Genomic DNA, 21882 nt, shown 5'->3' with positions numbered 1-21882 from the left:
CCTGAAAAAAAATTACTCAACTGTTTTAAATATTGATAATAATATCAAGAAATGAGTAGGCCTAATGATGCTGAAAATGTAGCTTTGATCACATTAATAAATTATATTTTAACATATATTCAAATAGAAAGCAGTTATTTTAAATAGTAAAAAATATATCACAATATTACTGCTTTTGCTGTATCTTGGATCAAATAAATGCAGGCTTGGTGAGCAGAAGTGACTTTAAAAGCATTAAAAAATCTTACTGTTCAAAAACTTTTGACTGGTAGTGTACTTGCTAATTTTTGCTTTTCAGTATGTGTATGTTTCGCCATTATACAAAGTCCCCAGGGGACTGTGGTGATGCCTTTTTTTAAGCTAGTGCATCTGAGAGGTCAAGATTTGTAATTTGTACTTTTAAAAAGAAAATATAATAATATTATTAGACTAAAGCTCATGAGTTATTGTGATTTTTTGGGGGGGTGGGGGCTGGGATGGTAAAAATAATAGTTTACAGTGCAGTACCACAATTGGATTGTTTTTTACAGGTAAAACATGTTTCTACTAAATTAAAATAAACTCTACAGTACTGATACTGTAAATGAAAATACGGTAATAATACTGTAAATAATAATAAAGACATTATTGTACTGTAAATGCAATTACAGTAATAATACTGTAAACATTTTTAGCATTTTGTACTTATTTAAATTATATAAAATGCATTGTCATCTGTGCACATTTAATTAAATATTTATAAATATTGCAATAAAATTTAAAATATATATATTTGCACAGATGGCAATACATTGTTTTTTATTTATTTATTTATTTATTTATTTAAATTTGCACAGATGACAATAAATAAAATGTATTTATTGGTGCAGTACCACAATTGGATTGTTTTTTACAGGTAAAACATGTTTCTACTAAATTAAAATAAACTCTACAGTACTGATACTGTTAATGAAAATACGGTAATAATACTGTAAATAATAATAAAGACATTATTGTACTGTAAATGCAATTACAGTAATAATACTGTAAACATTTTTAGCATTTTGTACTTATTTAAATTATATAAAATGCATTGTCATCTGTGCACATTTAATTAAATATTTATAAATATTGCAATAAAATTTAAAATATATATATTTGCACAGATGGCAATACATTGTTTATTTATTTATTTATTTATTTATTTAAATTTGCACAGATGACAATAAATAAAATGTATTTATTTCTAATGGTGCAATATTATTTATTTATTTATTTAAATTTGCACAGATGACAATAAATAAAATGTATTTATTTCTAATGGTGCAATATTATTTATTTATTTATTTAAATAAATACATACATACATTTGTAATATATGCCAATTTTAAAAAATAAAATTTAAATAATCCCATAAAAATAAAATAAAATATTCTCAGATGGTGATCATTTATTTAAATATATTTATTGTCTGTACTTATTTAAATTATATAAAATGCATTGTCATCTGTGCAAATTTTATTCAAAATTTATAAATATTGCAATACAAGTAAAAAACATTTGCCCAGATGGCAACATATTTAGTTTTTTTATTTATTTATATAAATTTGCTCAGATGACAATAAATACAATTAATTTATTGCCATTAGTGCAAACTAATTTATTTAATTATTTATTTATAAAAAAAATAAAAAAAATTTGTAATCTGTCATGTCGGTAAATGTATTTAAATAAATATTGTCATATGTGCAAATTCATCACAGCACATATACACAGCATTATTCACTACCATTATCATCAAAGAATGAGCTCCACCGGGGGACAAAATACTATCAAATTTGCGAGTGGTCTACATTCACATGACCTTCCAAACCACAGAAATGTTTTAAATGTCAAATAACACTTACAATCAAGGCCACCTTTGTTCGTTGACAGCATTATGCAAATGTTAAAGTATCATCAGGAAGCACTTAAGATCTCCATAGCAATAAGCAGTCGATAGCAATAGTGTGATGTGTTTCAGAGGGAAAATAAATGCTGCTGTTAGGAAAGGAGAAATAGCAGACCAATGCAGTAATTGCAGGCAAAATGAGATCAAAATTAAATTCAGAGACGTGTTTATCTTTTGCAAGCGTGATGAGGTGTGGAACTGTTACCAGTTTATAACTTTTAATGAAAGCGGGAGCGCTATTTAAACAGCCTTAATTTGCAGATATTTACATATTTACAAAAACATGTGAAAAGGAATAAGCCCCTCACCCCGGGAATAATTTGTGCTCCCCTGTTTTTAGTCGTTTAGAACTGAAAACAATTGTTTTTTTTGTGCCTTCCAGATGGTACTTAGAAATATCAATTACAAGCTAGTTCAACAGTTTGCAATGAGCGCATGCATTAGGAACGTTGCCGTTCATATTAAAGTAGCATGTTAGGAACTCACATCTGTCATTTAGAGAGCATGCAACGATCTAAATCAATTAAAGGGGTCCTGTTATGCTTTTTCACTTTTTCAACTTTAGTTAGTCTGTAATGTTGCTGTTTGAGCATAAAAAAGATCTACAAAGTTACAAAGCTCAAAGTCCACTTCAAAAGGAGATATTTCATTTAACAGAAATCTTTTCAAAAACTACAACGAACGACTCGTTTGGACTAAAAACGCATATTTTCCGGGATTTGTGATATCACAAAATATCGACGAATGGGACGAGACCTGGTTGAGCTGCACTAGAGAAGGCAACGAGTGTTATCACTATGTCGGAGACACGCTAGCTTTCCCAAGGCAGACGAACTTGTGGTTACAATTATCCGGGTTTAAATCGAGCTCAAATTGATTTGATTTTGACACAATATTTACACTGAAGCTGGCAGGCGGCTATGGTAAGGGTCATGACATTTCCCGACCAGACGCCGAGTGCTACCAATCACAACACACACTGGCCCAGCTAACCAATCACAGCACATTTCGTATTTCAGAAGGCGGGCCTTCATTTGATACAGGAACTATTCGAGCCGTTCATGCCAGACTGGGGAGAGAGGTGTTGTAATAATGTAAAATATGTGAAAAATAATGTGTTTTTCGAACAACCTAGTATGAGAGCCTGTTCTAGTATACCCCCAAAACTAAATCAAGACGTTGTAAAAGAGCATAATAGGACCCCTTTAAACAGCGAGACGGAAACATGGTCTTTGTTTAGAAGCGACACTGGCCGTTGTGGCTGTAACAGGAAGTGGCAGAGGAGTGGAGCGGGTCAACAACCCAAGCAATCACACACCAGAGAGAGCCATGCCAAGTGTGCCACATTTCTCACTAGTTTTTAACTTCTGCAATACACCTTTGTCACTCCGTGGGTTTCTTCTTTTATCAAGCAAAGATAGAAATGGAAAAACCATTGGTTTGGGCCATGATGGCGGTGGGGTGTTCCATCTTTAAGCCGAAAATAATGGATGTGTTATTTTAGCTTGGTCTCTGGCCTCGCAGATACAACATTTCAAGAGCGAGATTCCTCACTGCAGGCTGTGAACTAGAAAACTTCTTTAATTTCAGTAGCTTAATATGGTAGATTGGTTGAGTTAAAAATGTATTATACACATTTCTCCTTGCCTCTTGAAATTCTGTGCAAACATGTTGGTGCAGAGACTGAAAATAGCTAGAACTGTTCTCCTTAAGTTATTTTCCCTTCACATCTGAGAGTTTCACAGATTCTTTGAAGCTGTCACTGGTGTCATGTGCTAAAAATTAATGTACATGAATAATAATGTGTAATCATGATTCATGTATAAGAACAAATCAAATTTGTGACCCTGGACCACAAAACCAAGAAACTCTTTTTTTCTCTTTAAGAAACAACTAAAAACATCTGTTCCACCTTTATTTGACCCTCTAACTCTAGCACTTTCTATTCTATTCTACTTTATCTACATTTATCTTCTTCTTTTTTTATATATATATATATATGTGTGTATGTGTTTATGTGTGTGTATAATATATATATATATATATATATATATATACATTATATATGCGTTAGGCTAACCGAGACTTGTCATTTGCACTTATATATTGTTGCTCTTTTGTTAGTTTTGACTTCTTTTATTGTCCTCATTTGTAAGTCGCTTTGGATAAAAGCGTCTGCTAAATGACTAAATGTAAATGTAAAACCAGTCATAAGGGTCAGTTTTTTTAAATCGAATCATCTGACAGATGAATAAATAAGCTTTCCATTGATGTATGGTCAGTTAGGATAGGACAATATTTGGCCGAGATACAATTAATAGACAAAAAAATCTAAATATTGAGAAAACTGCCTTTAAAGTTATCCAAATTAAGTTCTTAGCAATGCATATTACTAATCAAAAATTAAGTATTTATGTATTATTTATTAAATTAGATTTATTGAACTTAATAAAATCTTTATCATTTTATATCCTGTAATGACGTATTAAAAAAATTTAATGTGAAATGTAATGTGAATAGATAATGTATGTTATAGTTTAATGAAAACAAAATACAGAATCTACATATGCAGTTTTTCAAATAGGCACCTAAAACATGCAGGTTTTAAGCATATACAGTATATATGTATGTATATATATATATATATATATATATATATATATACACTACAAAATCCCCCTCACAAAAGACCCAGAGTTAGGGCTTTGCGCATGAGTTCAGTGAAAGACACTTGCAAATAGTTTTCTGGCAGTACATAAATGCACATTTCCTTATTTTATTTGTTTGCAGATTTTTTTTCTTCGCAGAGATTAAAACACCTTTTGGGTCAGACTCACACTTTAAAGTACTTCTGGTGTTGTAAATAAAATTTGTTAACCAAATTGTAAGCAGTGTTTGGTCTAGGTTATCACAGGAGAGTGTTCATATTTTGCACCCTTGGCCTAATTGGGCCTTGATGGAAATGTGGACCTTAAAAAAGTGTGTGTTATTGATATTCAATGCAAAACTACCTTAAAAATCCTTGGCCCACAAGAAGAGAATTAGTATTTTCTGTACAGTGAATGGCACGTAGTGCACTATATAGGGGACAGGGAACGATTCAAACAGTGTAAATATGCTTTCCATTGAGGAAAAAAAGAAGTCTGGTTTCACGCTGTGTCACGCTAACTACCGCACCGCACACACACTCTGCTCCGGTCCAGAGACACGATAGCGGATCACATGCACGAGTCGGCACAGACCAAAATATGTATCGGAGCTATTTGAATTCTACACAGAATGCTATATTTTATAGCAATATGGATGAGATTGTGGCTGGCATACCCTGTCAAATGCGGCTTTACGAAGCTCAATGGCTCTGAACGGCTCTAGCCCAAGCTGTGATATAAATAAACGCTATTGGCTATTTTAAAAAGGGGCGGGGCTGCTTGATCTGTCCCGCCCTGTCTTCCTGTTTCAGTTAAAATGACGTCAACACAGAGTAACGCTGCGTGTTTCTAAGCATTTCAGGGGATTTTCAAAACACCAGTTTACGTTTTAGCATTTTATTTTCAATTTATTTCGATAAAAAAGTACAGAATGTCAAAATCTGTTATATCCATATATATATATATATATTACAGTTTCCATTAAAACCAATAAAATTTACATTATAACCAGTAAAACCATTACAAATTATCAATTTTTCTTTCAACAGAGGCATGAAATAAATGTATTATTGTATGAACTAAAATACTTGAAATCTTCATAAAAAGAGCAGAAAGAAAAATATATATGACAATGATAAACATAAACCTAGAATCTAGAAACAACAGAATTCTTCAATTTGAGTATTCATATGCCTCTCTGTGTGTGTGTGTGTGTGCCTGTCATGTTAATCAGACTAATCACCTTATAGGCTACTTAATTTACTCTATTTTCTAACTAAATAGCTCTCAAATGTAACCCGTTGTAGAATCGCTGCTGTCTCTTTATGAATGAATGGAATATTCATGCCAGACAATGCGGAGTGATAAATAGCAGTGGACGCTTGGACTAGGGATGTTCTGGGATTTTACTATAGTGCTATAGGCTACATGCTGTGTATAGTAAGAGAGGCGGCACAACTGATAGGTTAATAAATATGACAATGCTGAACAGCCATTAGTCTTTTTAAATCTATTGTTATTTGCTATTATTGCTGGAACTTTTATTACACGAACTGGCATTAAATTACCGTGTTAACTGTTGGTAAGATTTCATAAAGGCTGCATTATCTACAAGCAGTAATTAAACAACTCTTTGACTATTGGTTGACATTAATTAATAGCCAACAAAAAAGAAAAAAAACATTCAAATTAATGAAACAATTATTAATGAAAGAATATTAGTAAAATGCTACCTATTTAAATTAAAGCACTATTAAATTTACCTCAAATCTCAAATATTTTTTGCGGACCTTTTCCTCAGTTGATGTGTAATGATAAAACAACCAGTTATCTGCTTTTGTCATTACTTAAATATATATATATATATATATTTATTATTATTATTATTTTTTTTTTATCTAGTGTCACATACATGTACCATGTTCTTAGAAATGTACTCTATTTATGGTGATTTCCAGAAATTCTTACACCAAAAATACATCTGAGTGTTACCTTAATCATTGTTTTCAAAATCATTCAAAAATCGATTGTTTATCAAGATACAAATTAGAAATATCATGAAATATTTTTTCATACTTTTTTGCGCAACATGAACTGTCCTTGCATTGTCATAAAATGGTCAAATGATCTTATATTTTAAGAGACTTGACCTTTTTTTACTCAGGATCTGGTAGTAAATTGCATAAATAATTACTAAGAAAAAGCACGTAACATTAAATTAAATGTGAATCATTTAAGTAGAAAGACTGAAATTGTATTTTCTCAAAAATACTAAAAATAAAAACTTTATATGAAAAAAATACAGTGCACATTACTTTAATTTGGCTTGCAAACGCTTTTAAATTGTAATATTTTAACAAAACTTCTAGGAAAAAAGTATTCATTAAATTTATAATGGGTTTTATTATTATTAGTGCTGTCAAACGATTAATCACGATTAATCACGATTAATCACATCCCAAATAAAATGTTTTGTTTACATAATATATGTGTGTGTACTGTGTATATTTATTATGTATATATGTATAAAGACACACATACAGCATATATTTTGAAAATACTTACATGTATTTATATTTATATATTTATATTCATATAAATTATATCATATATAAATATATTTAATATATAAACGTGAGATATTTTTCTTAAATATATACATGCATGTGTGTGTATTTATAAATACCTTTATTCCTAGACATTAACTAACACAAAAATTTTACTGCATGTAGAACTGCCTGTTTTACAAAAAATCAGCTCCCATCAGACATTGCATTTAAAATGTAGCTTCATCTGTAACAAGCTCCACAACACAACAGCAGTGATTTAACATCTGTAGAAGAATTCCTAAATAAGACAAAATAGGAACAGCACTATTTTGAACGAAGGAAGGCTAGTGGTGAGAACACAGAATCATGAGCAGACTGAAACCTTCTGGTATCCATCAGAAGGAGCTGAAAGGAGTAGACACAGCACATTGTAGAACATCTCCAACTCCCAGAGCGGCTGAATCATTAACTACTTCACACAAGGTTACCCAAAAGGCCCCATGTATTTTACATGCCCTTCTGTACTGACATGGCAACCACTGTCTGTCTGCAGTGTGCTGATTTAAAGCACTGGGAGTTAATGTTGCATCCACAGCTGAATCTATTCCAATTCACCCACCCACGAAACAGGACACTAAATCAAGCTAGGCATCTACATGCAAATTCAATTAGTGAGATTTATGTCACTAACGTGCTCGTTATGGTGTTAGTGACAGAAGGGATGTAAGACATCGCCGACCAACTTTCAAGCACAACTGATTCCGTAAGCACAAAGTTCTAGATTACATGGTATATTTGTCCTCTAAGTATGTAAATATCTTTACGAATGTTTTAAAACAAAATTAGCATGTGTTTAAAAGAGCAGTTCAACCGAAACAATTTAAATGTACTCACCCTCAGGTCATTCAGGTCACTGGAGAAATGTATCATTACATCGCTTGCTCACAAACGAATCCTCTTCAGTGAATGGGTGCCGTCAGAATGAGAGTCCAAACAGCTGATAAAAACATCACAATAATCCACAAGGCTCCAGTCCATCAAATAATGTCTTTTAAGCTCAATTAACGTAAAGTGAAAAGCTGTTGGTGTTTAAACAAATCCATTATTAAGGTGTTTTTACTTTAAATTGTCGCTTCTGGCCAAAATAAGAGACTATAATCCTGCCATAATAATAACACTTCCTCCAGTGAAAATGTCCATCCACCATTGTGGTCTCACATGCAAATCCACTGACATATTTGTTGAGAACTGTTTTGGACTGTTTCCACTTGTAAACTGTGCTTGATCTGTGCACATTTCTCTCCTGATTCAGACTTTTTCAATGAAGAAAGCAATGTTATTTATAGAGGACTGGCTGGAAGCAACAATTTGAAATTAAAAATGTTGACTGATTAATTTTTCTTGTTACGAACACATATTTTTCTGCTTCACACGATGTTAATTGATAGACTGGAGTTGTGTGGATAACTTGTGGATTATTATGATATTGTGTTTTTTATCAGCTGTTTGGACTCCCATTCTGATGGCACCCATTCACTGCAGAGGATTCATTGATGAGCAAGAGATGTAATGCTAAATTTCTCCAAATCTGTTTTGATGAAGAAACAAACTCATCTACATCTTAAATGACCTGAGGGTGAGTAAATATTCAGCAAATTTTCATTTTAAATTATTTGTGCTCTTTACTGTCAGTCCTGTGTCTTGTGTTTTGTTCCCCCCGTGTTTCATGACCCAGTTTTCCCTCATGCTTAATTATGTTTATTGATCCCAGTTGTTTCTCCAGGTCTTCCCCTCATCATGTCTTGTGTATTTAAAATGTTTCCTGTTCTTAGTTCCGTGTCTGGTATTGAATGTCGTCTCTCCCCACTACGTGTGTTTTCCTGGTTCCTTTGGTGTCAAATAAAGTCTGTTCGTTGGAAGTTTACTCCTCGTCTCCTCGTTCCTCACTCCCTCACAGTAGCGGAATGTGACATTTACATTTTGCTACACAATTAAAACATGTACCTTTATATTAGCAAATAGCACTGAACATGTGCTGTCCAGACAAACCATATAAAGAGCTTCCACCCTAAAAGAAATCCAACATATCATCATCTTATGTAATTAATTATTTCATTTCATTCCATAGCAGCTGTCATACTTTAGATCCAAAAAGAAAATTAGTGTATTTATGAAAGCTATTTCTGCGGGCACTTTCTAGTCTACGAGCAGTTTTGAAGTGCTGAAGGTTTTTCTTGCATCTTCAGAGTATGAGTGCACATAAACAGATTCATAACAGAAGAGAAATTGCATCGAACAGCTTGAACACTAAGAAAGAACTGAGTGGAAACGGTTACCAGGCAACTTGGGCTGTGTCAACTCAATCTGTGTCAACTCAACCTACTCTACCAGACTTTACACTCTGCAATTTGCAAGTGATCAACTCTCAGTGTGGAGTGATTTTCTGGCATATCTTCATTGCTTGCAATAGTTAAGAAAACAGACATCAGCATGGTGCCAACAGAAGTTCTTCTTCAAAAATTGGCTGCAGGAAACTGGCAGTTATGAAGAGAAATCACAAATCAAAACACTAATTCATTGTGCATGATATAAAATAGCATCAGTCTCGAGGTATGAATGCAGCCATTTTTAATGTAATATAATATAATACAATACAATACGATACAATAGGATACGATACGATACGATATGATATAATATAATGTTTACAATATCATTGAAAAGGTTGACAAAATCTTTTAACATTTTTGAAAGAAGTCTGTTCACCAATGCTGCGTTTACACAGTACACAGGAATATTTTTGTATTTATATCATCATATTTATTTTATTGAATTTATTTATTTATTTTACAATTTTAAATACCTGTTTTATATTTCAATAGCAGTCATTACTGCAGTCTTCAGTGTCACATGATCTTTCAGAAATCATTCCGATTTGGTCCTTGGGAAAACAAAAAATCTCAATTTTGAAAATAGTTGTGTTGCTTGACATTTTGGTGGAAAGTGATATTTGTTTCAGGACTCTTTGATTAATATAAAGTTCAAAAGAACGGCATTTGTTTGAAATAGACCCCAAATGACCCCGAACGTTTGAACTGTAGAGTGAGTGTGTGTGTGTGTGTGTGTGTGTGTGTGTGTGTGTGTGTGTGTGTGTGACATACAAAAAAAGGGTCATAAATTCCCCAGTTTAATGGTCTGTTAACACACATTAAGTAAACCATTTAAATGGTCAAGACTAATTTTTCCGAAATATAACCCTAACTCAGAATTTAAAAAAAGTGCATTTCACTTGATGTTGAGAAGCAAGACTTTGTGGAGGACTGTAAAGAAATCATTTCGAAAGCTGTTGCAGAAGTAGATGTTCAGTGCAGTTGAATTATATGATAATTGCATCTTTGTGTAATAAGAACATAATGTATTGCCTAGGAACACAGTCATGTGTTCCTTATGTGCCATATAAATCTGGGGAACACAGGACTGACCAGCATCTAGGGCCATGCTCACTATTGTGTGCTGTAAATATGTAACAAACTTCAGTTACATTTACTGCTTTTTTCAAACCCACCATTCCTATAGGCAATGTCATGTACAGACTGACAAATCTTAGAAAGTAGAGTGAATGAAAAGTGAATAAGAAAAATATAGATTTTGTGATCTCCAGACTGATTAAGCCAGAAGCAATTCCCTTTATGTTTTGTGGCCAACGCCTTTTCTTCGCTTCAGAAAAAATTAATTTCCCACAAACCTACCATCCCTTGTTCCGAGTCACAGAATCAGAGTGCTGTACCTGAGTGTCAATCCTGCTAATGCATTGCATTCGATTAGATCTTTCCAGACGTCAATCACAGAATGAACTGGAAGCACACCAGTATTCTCCACAGGATTAAGCCTGTGTTAAATTGGCTGCTCTATGAAAAAATGAGCCATGAAGCCGGTGAATAAAGCAGGTCCATTGAAAAGCAGGTATGTTTGAGAGGCAAAGAGAAAATGATTGCAGGGGGTGAGAAAAAGTTAGGCAGCCCTCTGTTTAAATTAGAGAATTACTTCTCTGGCTCTATGAAATGGTGGCAAACTTTAGGGAATTATTCACTGAAGGATAATTAAATGCTCCGTGAAACTTTAAATAAGCTAAATAAATTGTTTTTCTCAATTATGCTTTCTTCCACCTTTATTTTTCCCTGAGTCCTCGTGTGGGCCAATGTATATGAAGACCTCTGGGAGTGCAACACAACGGTGATAGAGAAACAAACTGAAAGTGGCAACATAACAAAAGTAAAATGTATCCATACTGCAACGTTAAAGTATGGAAGCCCGTTTCCGCCACTAAATAAAAAAATATAATTCTGTAAGTCATAATAATGAGAAACTTTCTCATAATAATGACTTAGTTTCTCAATATTATGACTTAGTTTCTCAATATTATGACTTAGTTTCTCAATATTATGACTTAGTTTCTCAATATTATGACTTAGTTTCTCAATATTATGACTTAGTTTCTCAATATTATGACTTAGTTTCTCAATATTATGACTTAGTTTCTCAATATTATGACTTAGTTTCTCATTATTACGAGATACTAAGTCATTATTTCGAGAAACTAAGTCATAATAATGAGAAACTTTCTCATAATAATGACAACCTAATCCAAAAAAAAAAAAAAAAGACTTCCTCGCCGCCTGCGGAACGCAAGAGTGACAGCACGCTAGCGCCATCTGTTGGTCAAAGCCATGCAGGAACACCGCTAACATTGCTTTGTTCTGTAATCTAAAGTGTATCATGCTATAGTCTGTCATTAAATAACGATTTCAGATCAATTATCTGTTTTTTTTTTTTTTGGATTAGGTTAAGTCATTATTATGAGAAAGTTTCTCATTATTATGACTTAGTTTCTCATTATTATGAGTTTCTCAAGGTTTTAAAGCACATGCAAATAATGTACTTTAGTGATTGCGAATAAACTGTGCCCTGTTAGTGTAACTCTACCATTGAGTTAACATTTGATGTGTTGTACATTTGAGACGGATGTGCCAGAACTGCAACTGGAATGTGTGCTGTAGCACGATACTATGCTATTTTTTCAAAAGCAGATAGTGGAGACATTTTAATACAATCAAAAATCGTGATATTGCACACCCCTAAGCCCAACATTAATAAACACATTTAGAAAAACTGCATTTAAATCTGTTTCAAAATTCATTGGACTAGTGTTGTCACAAGACCCAGTACTTCGGTACCAAGTCGGTACTAAAAAAATTCAAATGTTACGGTATCCAGTTTTTTTAAGTACCGGTGGTACCGAGTACCCGGTCAACCTGGTTCTTGATGAGCTAGCGGAAATGTGCGCAGATGCGTTCTCTTCATAATAGCACTGAGACATGGCGACCTCAAAAGGAGGGAAACACATCAAACTAACAAAACACTTTAAAGACAGACACCCGGATCTAATGAAAGAGTTCAAGCAGGTAAGTTTAATTTTAATTTTTAATATTTAGATCTTCTCAGTGTTTCCCATACATTGTTTTTTTTGTGGTGCCCGCCACAATATCAAAATTCACCGCCACAAATAGATTTTCCAAAAGCCTTTGACTTCGTTGAATAAACATGAGCACTGCACGTGTCAAAGTCGAAACCCGGTGCGGGTGTTTTTATATTAATGTATTTCTGAAGGAAACCGACTGTCTTTAGAAAATTATGGATGTCATTTTCATTTCATCTTGCCTGTAATGCCTGAGCAGCGTTTGTGAGCGCAGCGCTTATTTGATTACAGCCGTTACCGGAGAAACCTCGATCCCTCCTGCTCTACAAGCGCCTCCTGCTGGCAGAGAATGAATTTGCATATATATGCTGCCTCAAATAGAGTGCAAGTCTGTGAGAAACACCACTTCTGTTATGAATATTATTCAATATTTTAATTTGAATGTCGGATTGAAATGAACATCGCTGTTATTAGAGTAGTTAATCGTTAGCATAAGCGCGGCTAACGCTAATATAACGAGCATTAGAATGGAGTTTCTTTATTAACCATTTAATGCTCCTATAACTTTTATTAGGGTAAAAACAGGAGGACATGATGAAATATGCGTGTTAGAGAATGTACAAATGGTTAACATTGTTTGTGTCATATCAGTCAGAAAAGCGGTTCTGGGCTTTTTTATTTTTTAACTTAGTTGTTATTCTTGGCTGAATAACTCTAGAAGGTTTTAAAAGCTTTTTAAAATTAAATATGTACACAGTTTGGATTAAATGAAAGTATTATTAATTAGCATGTTTTTGTGTTTTGCTTTGGTACCGAAATTGGTACCGAGAACAGTGGATTTTCACTGGTATTGGTACCGAATACTGACATTTTGGTACTGTGACAACATTGGACTAATAGGAATTTCAACACTTCGAGAAGAAGTAGAAGGTACACCTTACTGACCATTTTTATGTATGAATCTATCACTTTGACATATTAATGTATGTCAAAGCCAAATCATCCAATGCACTTTGAATTACCATTGTGCATGAAATGTGCTATATAAATAAACCTGCCATGCCTTGCAATGTCAGTAGAATATGAATTTGAAATGGTCTCGTGAATGTTTGACCACAGGTGGATCTGCAACTGGTTTGATTTGCCAATGCAACTGTTCAATCAAACCATTCCAAAGTTATGCAGAACTTCTATCCCAAGTGTTCAGCATTTTAAAGCAAATACTTTGACAATAAAAACAACCCCATTTCAGTAATTGTTGTCTAGACTTTCTTTTCCCCATTCTGATCTGGTTTGCTGAAGTAAATTCTTTCCCCAAATTAAAAATACATAGGCTCAATACCCTGAGCTCCGAGTAGCTTTGGTCACGTTTCAGTAATACAGCAGTTCATATTCAGCAGTTCATTTAGACTTGCAAATCGGATCTGCAGAGACACTTCAGTTGGTTACTAACCCTTGGCCCTTCTATGAATTATACAACCTGCAGTTTAATATTAAAAAGGAGAAAAAGAGAAAAAAATTATTGAATTATAAAACTCTCCAGCAAACCAAGGGACAGTCAAAAGTATAACTTCTGCATAGTTTTACCATTTCCCCCCCATTTTGGAATTCTTTCACCTTGGTCTGAGATTTAATGGACAATTCCCTCTATTTCCCTCTGCTCTGTTAAATGTGGAATATGCATATCTCATAAATTAATTCTCTGCAGTACTTACTAAACCTGCTTCCACACTCAGGTTAACAAAGTTGTGATTGCTGTGCAACTCTTTCCTAAGGCAAATGTCAATGTCAGTATGAACAGCTAAAGTCTTAATATATGGTGAGCAGTGTGGTATGATGCCAGCTTGTGTAATAATGTGGGTTGCATGTGCAAATAGTCTTTTTTGGTTAATTTATTGGGTCAGTGAACCTGCATAAAAGTCAACTGAAAGTATTATAATTGGGAAATGTGTATTAATTTATTTAGAGCAATTAATCCTTTAAAAATAAGTGTTAAAAACACATTTAGCCAATGTTCCCTCAATCCAATGCTTGTCAATGCACCTTGTGAAAGTTTTACAAATTAATGCTATATAAATAGAGGTATACCAATTCAACAAATAAAATAAATTACTAAAGTAAAATACTAGTATTTGACTCACACACTCCTATTGAGTTGCATCAGAAGACATTGACTCATCATTTTAGGTTGGATGGATTAGTTTGGTTTGGTTTTAAAAGCATCATTATTATTTTTCATAAACATCTGTTTCTGTTCATCTCAAGAAAGAAAGGCATATGCATCTAGTACAGCAAGAGGGGTGGAGTATCCAGCTTGGATATTATGCCACCATAACAAGTGTATCTGACAAACTGATAAATCAAAGCAGGACTTTCTTTGAGTCATACAAGCCACAGTAAGGAAACTGCCATTGTGCAGATCACTGGTGCAATCGAGTGACATTGTGCCCACTTTATAAACTAAAGCTAAGCCGACTGGTTTCTCTCCACCCCAATGTGTTCTTTTGTCAGTCAGTGGCTAGTACTAAGCGAGAAACATCTCAGCCTATCTTCCCAACTCATTTTCTTCCTCAGCTAACCAGTGTTGGGCTAGTTACTCAAAGAATGTAATATATTACTTATTACTAGTTACTCATTTCAGAAGTAATATTGTTACTTTGCTTATTACTATCTGGCAACAGTAATTAGTTACACTACTAGTTACATTACTTTTTCTTCACGCCCCACAGAAGTTGTAACTGTGTATCTTCCACATAAAATTCTAGTGATTGATAGTGACATTCACGTAGAAGTGTAGTATTAATCTCCTTAGCTTGAGGCTAATTGTAATTTCCCCATTAGCCATATACAATTATATTTTATTATGTATTTTATCAAATCACATAAGTTTGTAAGAAACTTTAATTTTCCCAAAAAAATTATTATAGTATATTATTACAATAGTGCTCAGATCATCTTTTTTCCTGACAAAATCAATATAATGCAATATTTCTATCTGCTGAATATAAGTTTTCCATATTCCAAGCTTTCCTGCTGCACTGGGGACATCACATGCATGTGCGAGTCAAGAAAATTATGAAAATAAATCTAGGAATTATTTGATTGTTGGATTTTAAATCAGCGGGGTTGAGGCATCAAAAGTAACTAAGGTGTTTTATGGATGGTAACTGTAATATTATTACTGAAATCTTATTAGTAATTAGTTACACTACTAGTTACTGCAAAAAGTAATATTATTACAGTAACTAAGTTACTCGTTACTGCCCAACACTGCAGCTAACACATCTAGTGATCTGAAGTCGGTGGGAAACATTTCTTCTTCTCCCAACCCTCATCTGTTCTCCCGTCTTTCTTTCATTTGCTGTACACCCACCATCCCTTCCCTTATTATTTTTTAAGAAGATGGTTCAGCATCAAAAGCCTCTCCAGCGGAAGGAATTGTCACTTCAAAGTGTGGAACCTCCAATCCCTCAACCCAAACTCTTCGTTCTAAACATGTACTCATGTTGTTAAACTGTGTGACTTTCTTTCCTCTAGAGACCACCAAATGAGATGGGACATTCTTTTCCATACAATGAAAGTGAATGGTGAGCAAAAAAAAAAAAAAACACACAAAAGCATCAAAACTGTAGTTCATACAACTTCTAAATCTTTAGAAGTCAGTTGATAGCTTAGTGAGAGGAGAAAAAAGAAATGTAAAGGGTTACTTCTCCCAAAAAATGAAAAATTTGTCATCATTTATTCACCCTGATGTTGTTCCAAACCTGTTTCTTTCTTCGGTTAAATACAAAAAGATATATTGAAAAATGCGGGTAGTGGTTTCTGGTTCTCATTGACTTACATAGTTTTTTTTTTCATACCTACAACCTCAAAATATCCCTTTTTGTGTGTTCAACATACAATAAGAAAGAAGCATTGAGGGTGAGTAAAGGATGACAGAATTTTCATTTTTGGGTGGACTATCCCTTTAAGGCACTATTAGACAATCTTTTCTTTCTGCTACATCTCTCTAATTTGTGTGACTGAATTATGTGCATATTCAAATGTACCATATTGTGGTTATAAGACATATGAGAACCAATAATGTTTGGCATCATTGATGTTAAACCTGCTGTGACACAATTTGCTGTGCTATATCTGAATATTGTAACAACATGAGTAAATTATGACAGAATTTTCCTTTATGAATATAAGGAGTAGGCGAGAAATAATAGGCATTCATACTCCTTTACTCATTGCTTTCATATCATTCACACTAACAGATATAAATTTGTCAGGTTGTTAAATGTAATTTGCCTGTGGAAATGTAATTTCCCCTGAGAGACTTCAATGCTGTATATTGGTGTGGTCTGTTAGCATATGTGAGCAAATCATGGTCTTCAATCGGGTTCTGTGCACCATATGGCTCAATACAATATTATATCTCTGCTACAGTGCCAATATTTTAGGGTAATGTGATAAAAAATGTCATGTTAACATTCATCTGAAGACTTCAGCCTTATTCGAAATGTTAAGTGTGTGGATTTGATCACATTCTGGCTACAAATATCTGAACAAACGTATCACTTCTAATCCAAGTTGAGAGAGATGCAACACTTGATTTAATCAATATTTACTGTTTTCTTCTTTAAACCCACATTTAAGAAATATTGCTATGAGTATGTTGCAGGGTTTTTCAAACTGAGGTTTGTGCACAGCTAATGAGTGAATAAATGAATATTTTATATTGTGTGTATTAAAAATTAAAAATTATATTAAATAATATATAGTTTTATTATAGTATAATATAATATATACATAAATATAATTATATAATTCTCACTGTTTAAAATTAAAATTAAATGTGTTTAATTTTATTTAATTTCTTCTTTTTTAACAGTATGAATCTGAAATCATATATTAGCTTACTTTTCTACAAATATTTCATATATGTTATGGCTATAGTAAAATGACAAATCAAAGCCAAACACTCTATTTTTTTTTAAACATCTTCTTTGTGCATTTACTATGTTTCTCACACAGTATAAATGTATTTTTGCATTAAATATAATTAAATAAATGTAAATTATATAAATATAATGTTCTACATATTTTAGGAAGGGGGGGGGGGACCCTGGTAAGCAGATCATCACAACAATAACAAGTTTGAAAACCCGCTGTTATTAATTTGATTGTTTGAGGGTAACATAAATTATACCGAACCCAAACAATGACAATTTATGAGTTAAAACCATTAAAGTTGGCTGACAATTACTACATTATTTCCTGCTTCTATTCTGTCATTTAGCTCTGCTCTTTCTTGTCATTATTTTATATTCATATGCCAACATCACAGTCAGTCTACTGTAACATGATTTATGATGTTGTGTGCAAAGTCGCTGTGTGCGTGGGGGGACAACAGATAATTCTAAGGCATTTCTTCTCACTTCTTCTAACACATCGGCACAGTGACAAATTAATGATGTGAAGATGCATTTTTTGATAAGCTCCAGCTCAATTTGAAACTTTAATGAGTGGCATGAGGACTCCAACGGTGCATTCTTCTTCTGCGATTACCAAAACATGTAAAATACATTTTAAATACATTTTGCAAATAACATTTTTATTTTAAAATAGGCACACATTCACTGATACTGTATTTGTAATATTCTGAAAACAGGTGTCAAATATAAATGTCTTTCATACATATTTCCTGAAGTGTAGCGATGTGTTTATTTGACTGGCGACCTAAATATAGTGCAGAATTGATGCATTTCAGACCATAAAATCACAATTATAAAACATTCTGTTTTTCAGGTTAAAACATTCATTTTCAATGAGGTCTCAAATGTTTGGACCCCACTGTACATGCAATACTACTTTTAGAATCTTTTTAGAGACATGAATGAGAGGAGAAATACAGTGAGAGAGAGAGAAAGAAAGAGAGAGAGAGAATAAAAATGACCACAGGGGACAGTCTGGCTGAGAGAAGAAAGGATCATCATGTTGATCACCGGCACACAGCAGGGGGGACGCGAAAAGTGTGGCAAAGTTGACACGCATGAGTACAGGGGCCACAGCGTGGCCTTTCACCATATATGAAATAACATTTTTTTTTTAAACTCAGGATCTTGGAAAAAAAAGAAAGAGAGAGTGAGAGGGAGAGAGAAGAAAAGAGGGCCCTATCGATTTCAGATAGCACCCTGCGCTAGAGCGAGCAGCTTAGATCCAGATAGCCACCATCATTAATGTCAGCCCAAAGTTCACACGGATCAATTTTGGGACTAAATAAAAACTGGAGGTAATCTCCCTCAGTGCCCCACTGAACACCATCAACCTCTAGCTAGAAGGGCTGTATCAAGGTAATCTTTTATGAACTGTGCCCACAAGCATAAGCTGAAAATATAAAGAATTCAATGGGCACCTCAGAAGGATCATGTGGTGTTGGGACCCTTTTGCGCATTTATTTTGGCATCTGTGCAGTACTGATGCTGAAAAAAAATGTGCAAAAGAGGCATAATGTCACATGATCACACTGAGGATATTTTGTTGCACCTTGCACATTGATTTTTGCCCACATGTTTTGCAATACGTCGGTGCTGATAGCCTTGTGGGCAGCATGCTGACGTATGGCGCAGTTGCGCTCCGGGTGTCCCGAGATCAAATCCTGCCTCGTGGACCTTTCCCGTTCCTACCCGACATGTCTCTCTCCCACTCACTTCTTGTCATATCTCTACTGTCCTGTCATAGAAAAATGCAAAAAAAAAAAGTTTTGCAATACAGGCTTTTATAAAGTAATACAAAATACCGGAGTAAACTACTCTACGATTTACAGTGACAGACACATAAACAGTAGTTTCCATTCAGTAAACCTGACTGAATCCAGATGATTTAAAGGGATATACAGTAGTTCACAAAAAAAGACAATTCTGTCTGTCATTCTAAACATGTAAAGAAGAAACTTGAGTAAAGACATTTTTTGTTTTGCTTGTTTTTCTCCATACAATGAAAGTCAATAGAGTCCAATGTTGTTTGGACATTTCTCACAATTCTGCAAATGAAATGACATGAGTGTGAGCTTATTTCATTTAATTTTGGGTGAAATATCTCTTTAAATAGTTAAATCATCAGTATTGTGAAGTGTTATGAACAGGTTATAAATACTGAGATGCTCAGGCTGAATTGAAGCAGCAGCTCAAGAGAAGAGTGATTTGAGATTTCTATCTGGCTACGCAGCTTGTAGAGAGCAACAGCATGCCATTTTGCCCCCAGCAAGCCACACAATCGCAGTCTTAGATGCATTAATTATGAGCTATTCTGTCTAGTGAGAAGATGTGATGGATTTTATTTATAAACTTTTTGGGGGGTGGGGTTTGTTGCTTTCTGAACTCCTGTGTCTTCCAGAGTGAGTTCCATGCATAAGCATCGGCCGTAAAGCTTTATTTAATACTAGGGGTCATCTGAACTTTTAGGTAACCCTCAGGACTCAGCCTTCAGAGAAACATAAACAAGACCTTTTACAGCCTTAAAAAAAGAAAACAAAAACGTCAGGAAAATAGAAGGGTTTTGCCTTATCTTATGTATGTTATGATCTCAAATATATATTAGTTTTCTTCAATAACAATATCACAATTAAACAAACATGAGGGACAATTAATTTAAAACTAAGTAGGCCTAATTTCATTACTTCAGTTTAAGCGGGTATTGTTATTTTTGCAATATCCCAGACAAAATGCATTTAACATCTAAAATTAAATACTGACAGTTTATTAAGGAATATGTTTAATCTTAATTTTTTCTTCTTCTTTCTTTCTTTTCTCTAATTAAAACGTTTCAAAAAAGAAATGTTTTCTTGGAAATGATGATCATTAAGACCCCAGTATCATCTTAAGTTAATAAATTAACACAAACCAGCATGATATTATTAACATTTCGATAACAAAATCATCTTTAAGTCTAACTCTCAGTTAACTTTTTTTACTTCCAAACTGTTCCGTTAATATTCTAGTCATTGTGTAAAAAAGTTATACATTTATGAATTTTAATCGCTTGAGCAGAGCATGTCTGCTTCACTCTTTTATAAAAATAAATGACACAAGCAGATTCATTTTTTTACAGTTAGTAAGAGTTCAAAAGGTTCTGCATAACAGTTCTATATCATAATTAATTCTCCTAAACTTTTAAACTGAATGACAGGCCTGCTTGTTACATAAAAGTTGTCCATTTTAATGAAAAGGAAGCTCAATATCTAATTTCCTATCTTCAAATTGAGTTCCTGAAACTGATTTTGGCAACCTTGAAAATGTTTGGTTCTTAACTGCCATTTAATGTCTATACGGAGGATGTGTTTTACAAGAAATGAGTTCTGAGATGCACATTTTTATCAGTGAGACCCTGAAGGTGAGCCAATCAAATATTAAGAGAACAAACTGTGTGACAGAGGCCCATCAGAACCATTACTGAGCTGATTATACAGCATGTAAATCACGCCGTGCATCGCTGTCGCCAGAGAGGAGCCAGACAGACCCAATGACCATTAAGCTGACAGAAACCAAATGAAGAGTAAAAACACCACTGAACTCTTCTCGTTTCTCCCCAAGCCATGTGATTCATAGTCCCCCGCCAATCATCCCACCCTCGCTGCACTTTTCCCACCTCCCTACAACTGATTAAAGGGCACTTTTTAATATCTGTCTTAAAGCTGTGCCAGGGTCTTTAGAGCAGAAGCTTTAACAACGAGAGCAAACCGTCATTAAAATCAGGAAAACCATAAAATATGGCAGGGAATGAATGTGTTATTTCACACCTAACAATTAAATCAGGCTGGAGTGCCACCGATTAATCAATGTCTAAATGATAACAAAAGCAGAGACTGATTAGGGCAGAGGAATGACCTGGACACATATTATGTGCCATCTGTACGCAGGAAACAAATAACTGTCCACATATCAGAGCAAGCCAAGGCATCTAGCTTGTGAATTTAATTTACCTTCCAATGATTGTGGCCAGAGTATTTACTTCCTTTTTGGGGGCATTCTGTGCCAGCTGGACCGGCTGGATTTCTGCAGCAAGGCCAAACTTTAAAATGTAAACTAATTTTAAAGATCATTTTTCCATGTCATCTTAAAAACCACAATAAGAATTTATAAGAAGGCAGATAGCAACTTTATTTCTTTTAAGGAACATTTTACTCCAAAATTAAAATGCTGTCCTCGCTTTGGAGTTTCAATAAATAATGACTTATATTTGAGTTATTATATGGTTTCATAAGACTTAGACTTTGCACTTTATGAAGCTTAA

This window comes from Sinocyclocheilus grahami, unplaced genomic scaffold (genome assembly GCF_001515645.1).
Source record: "Sinocyclocheilus grahami isolate Dianchi unplaced genomic scaffold, SAMN03320097.WGS_v1.1 scaffold17.1, whole genome shotgun sequence".
NCBI lineage: Eukaryota > Metazoa > Chordata > Actinopteri > Cypriniformes > Cyprinidae > Sinocyclocheilus > Sinocyclocheilus grahami.
Note: the sequence above shows the minus strand (reverse complement) of the source record.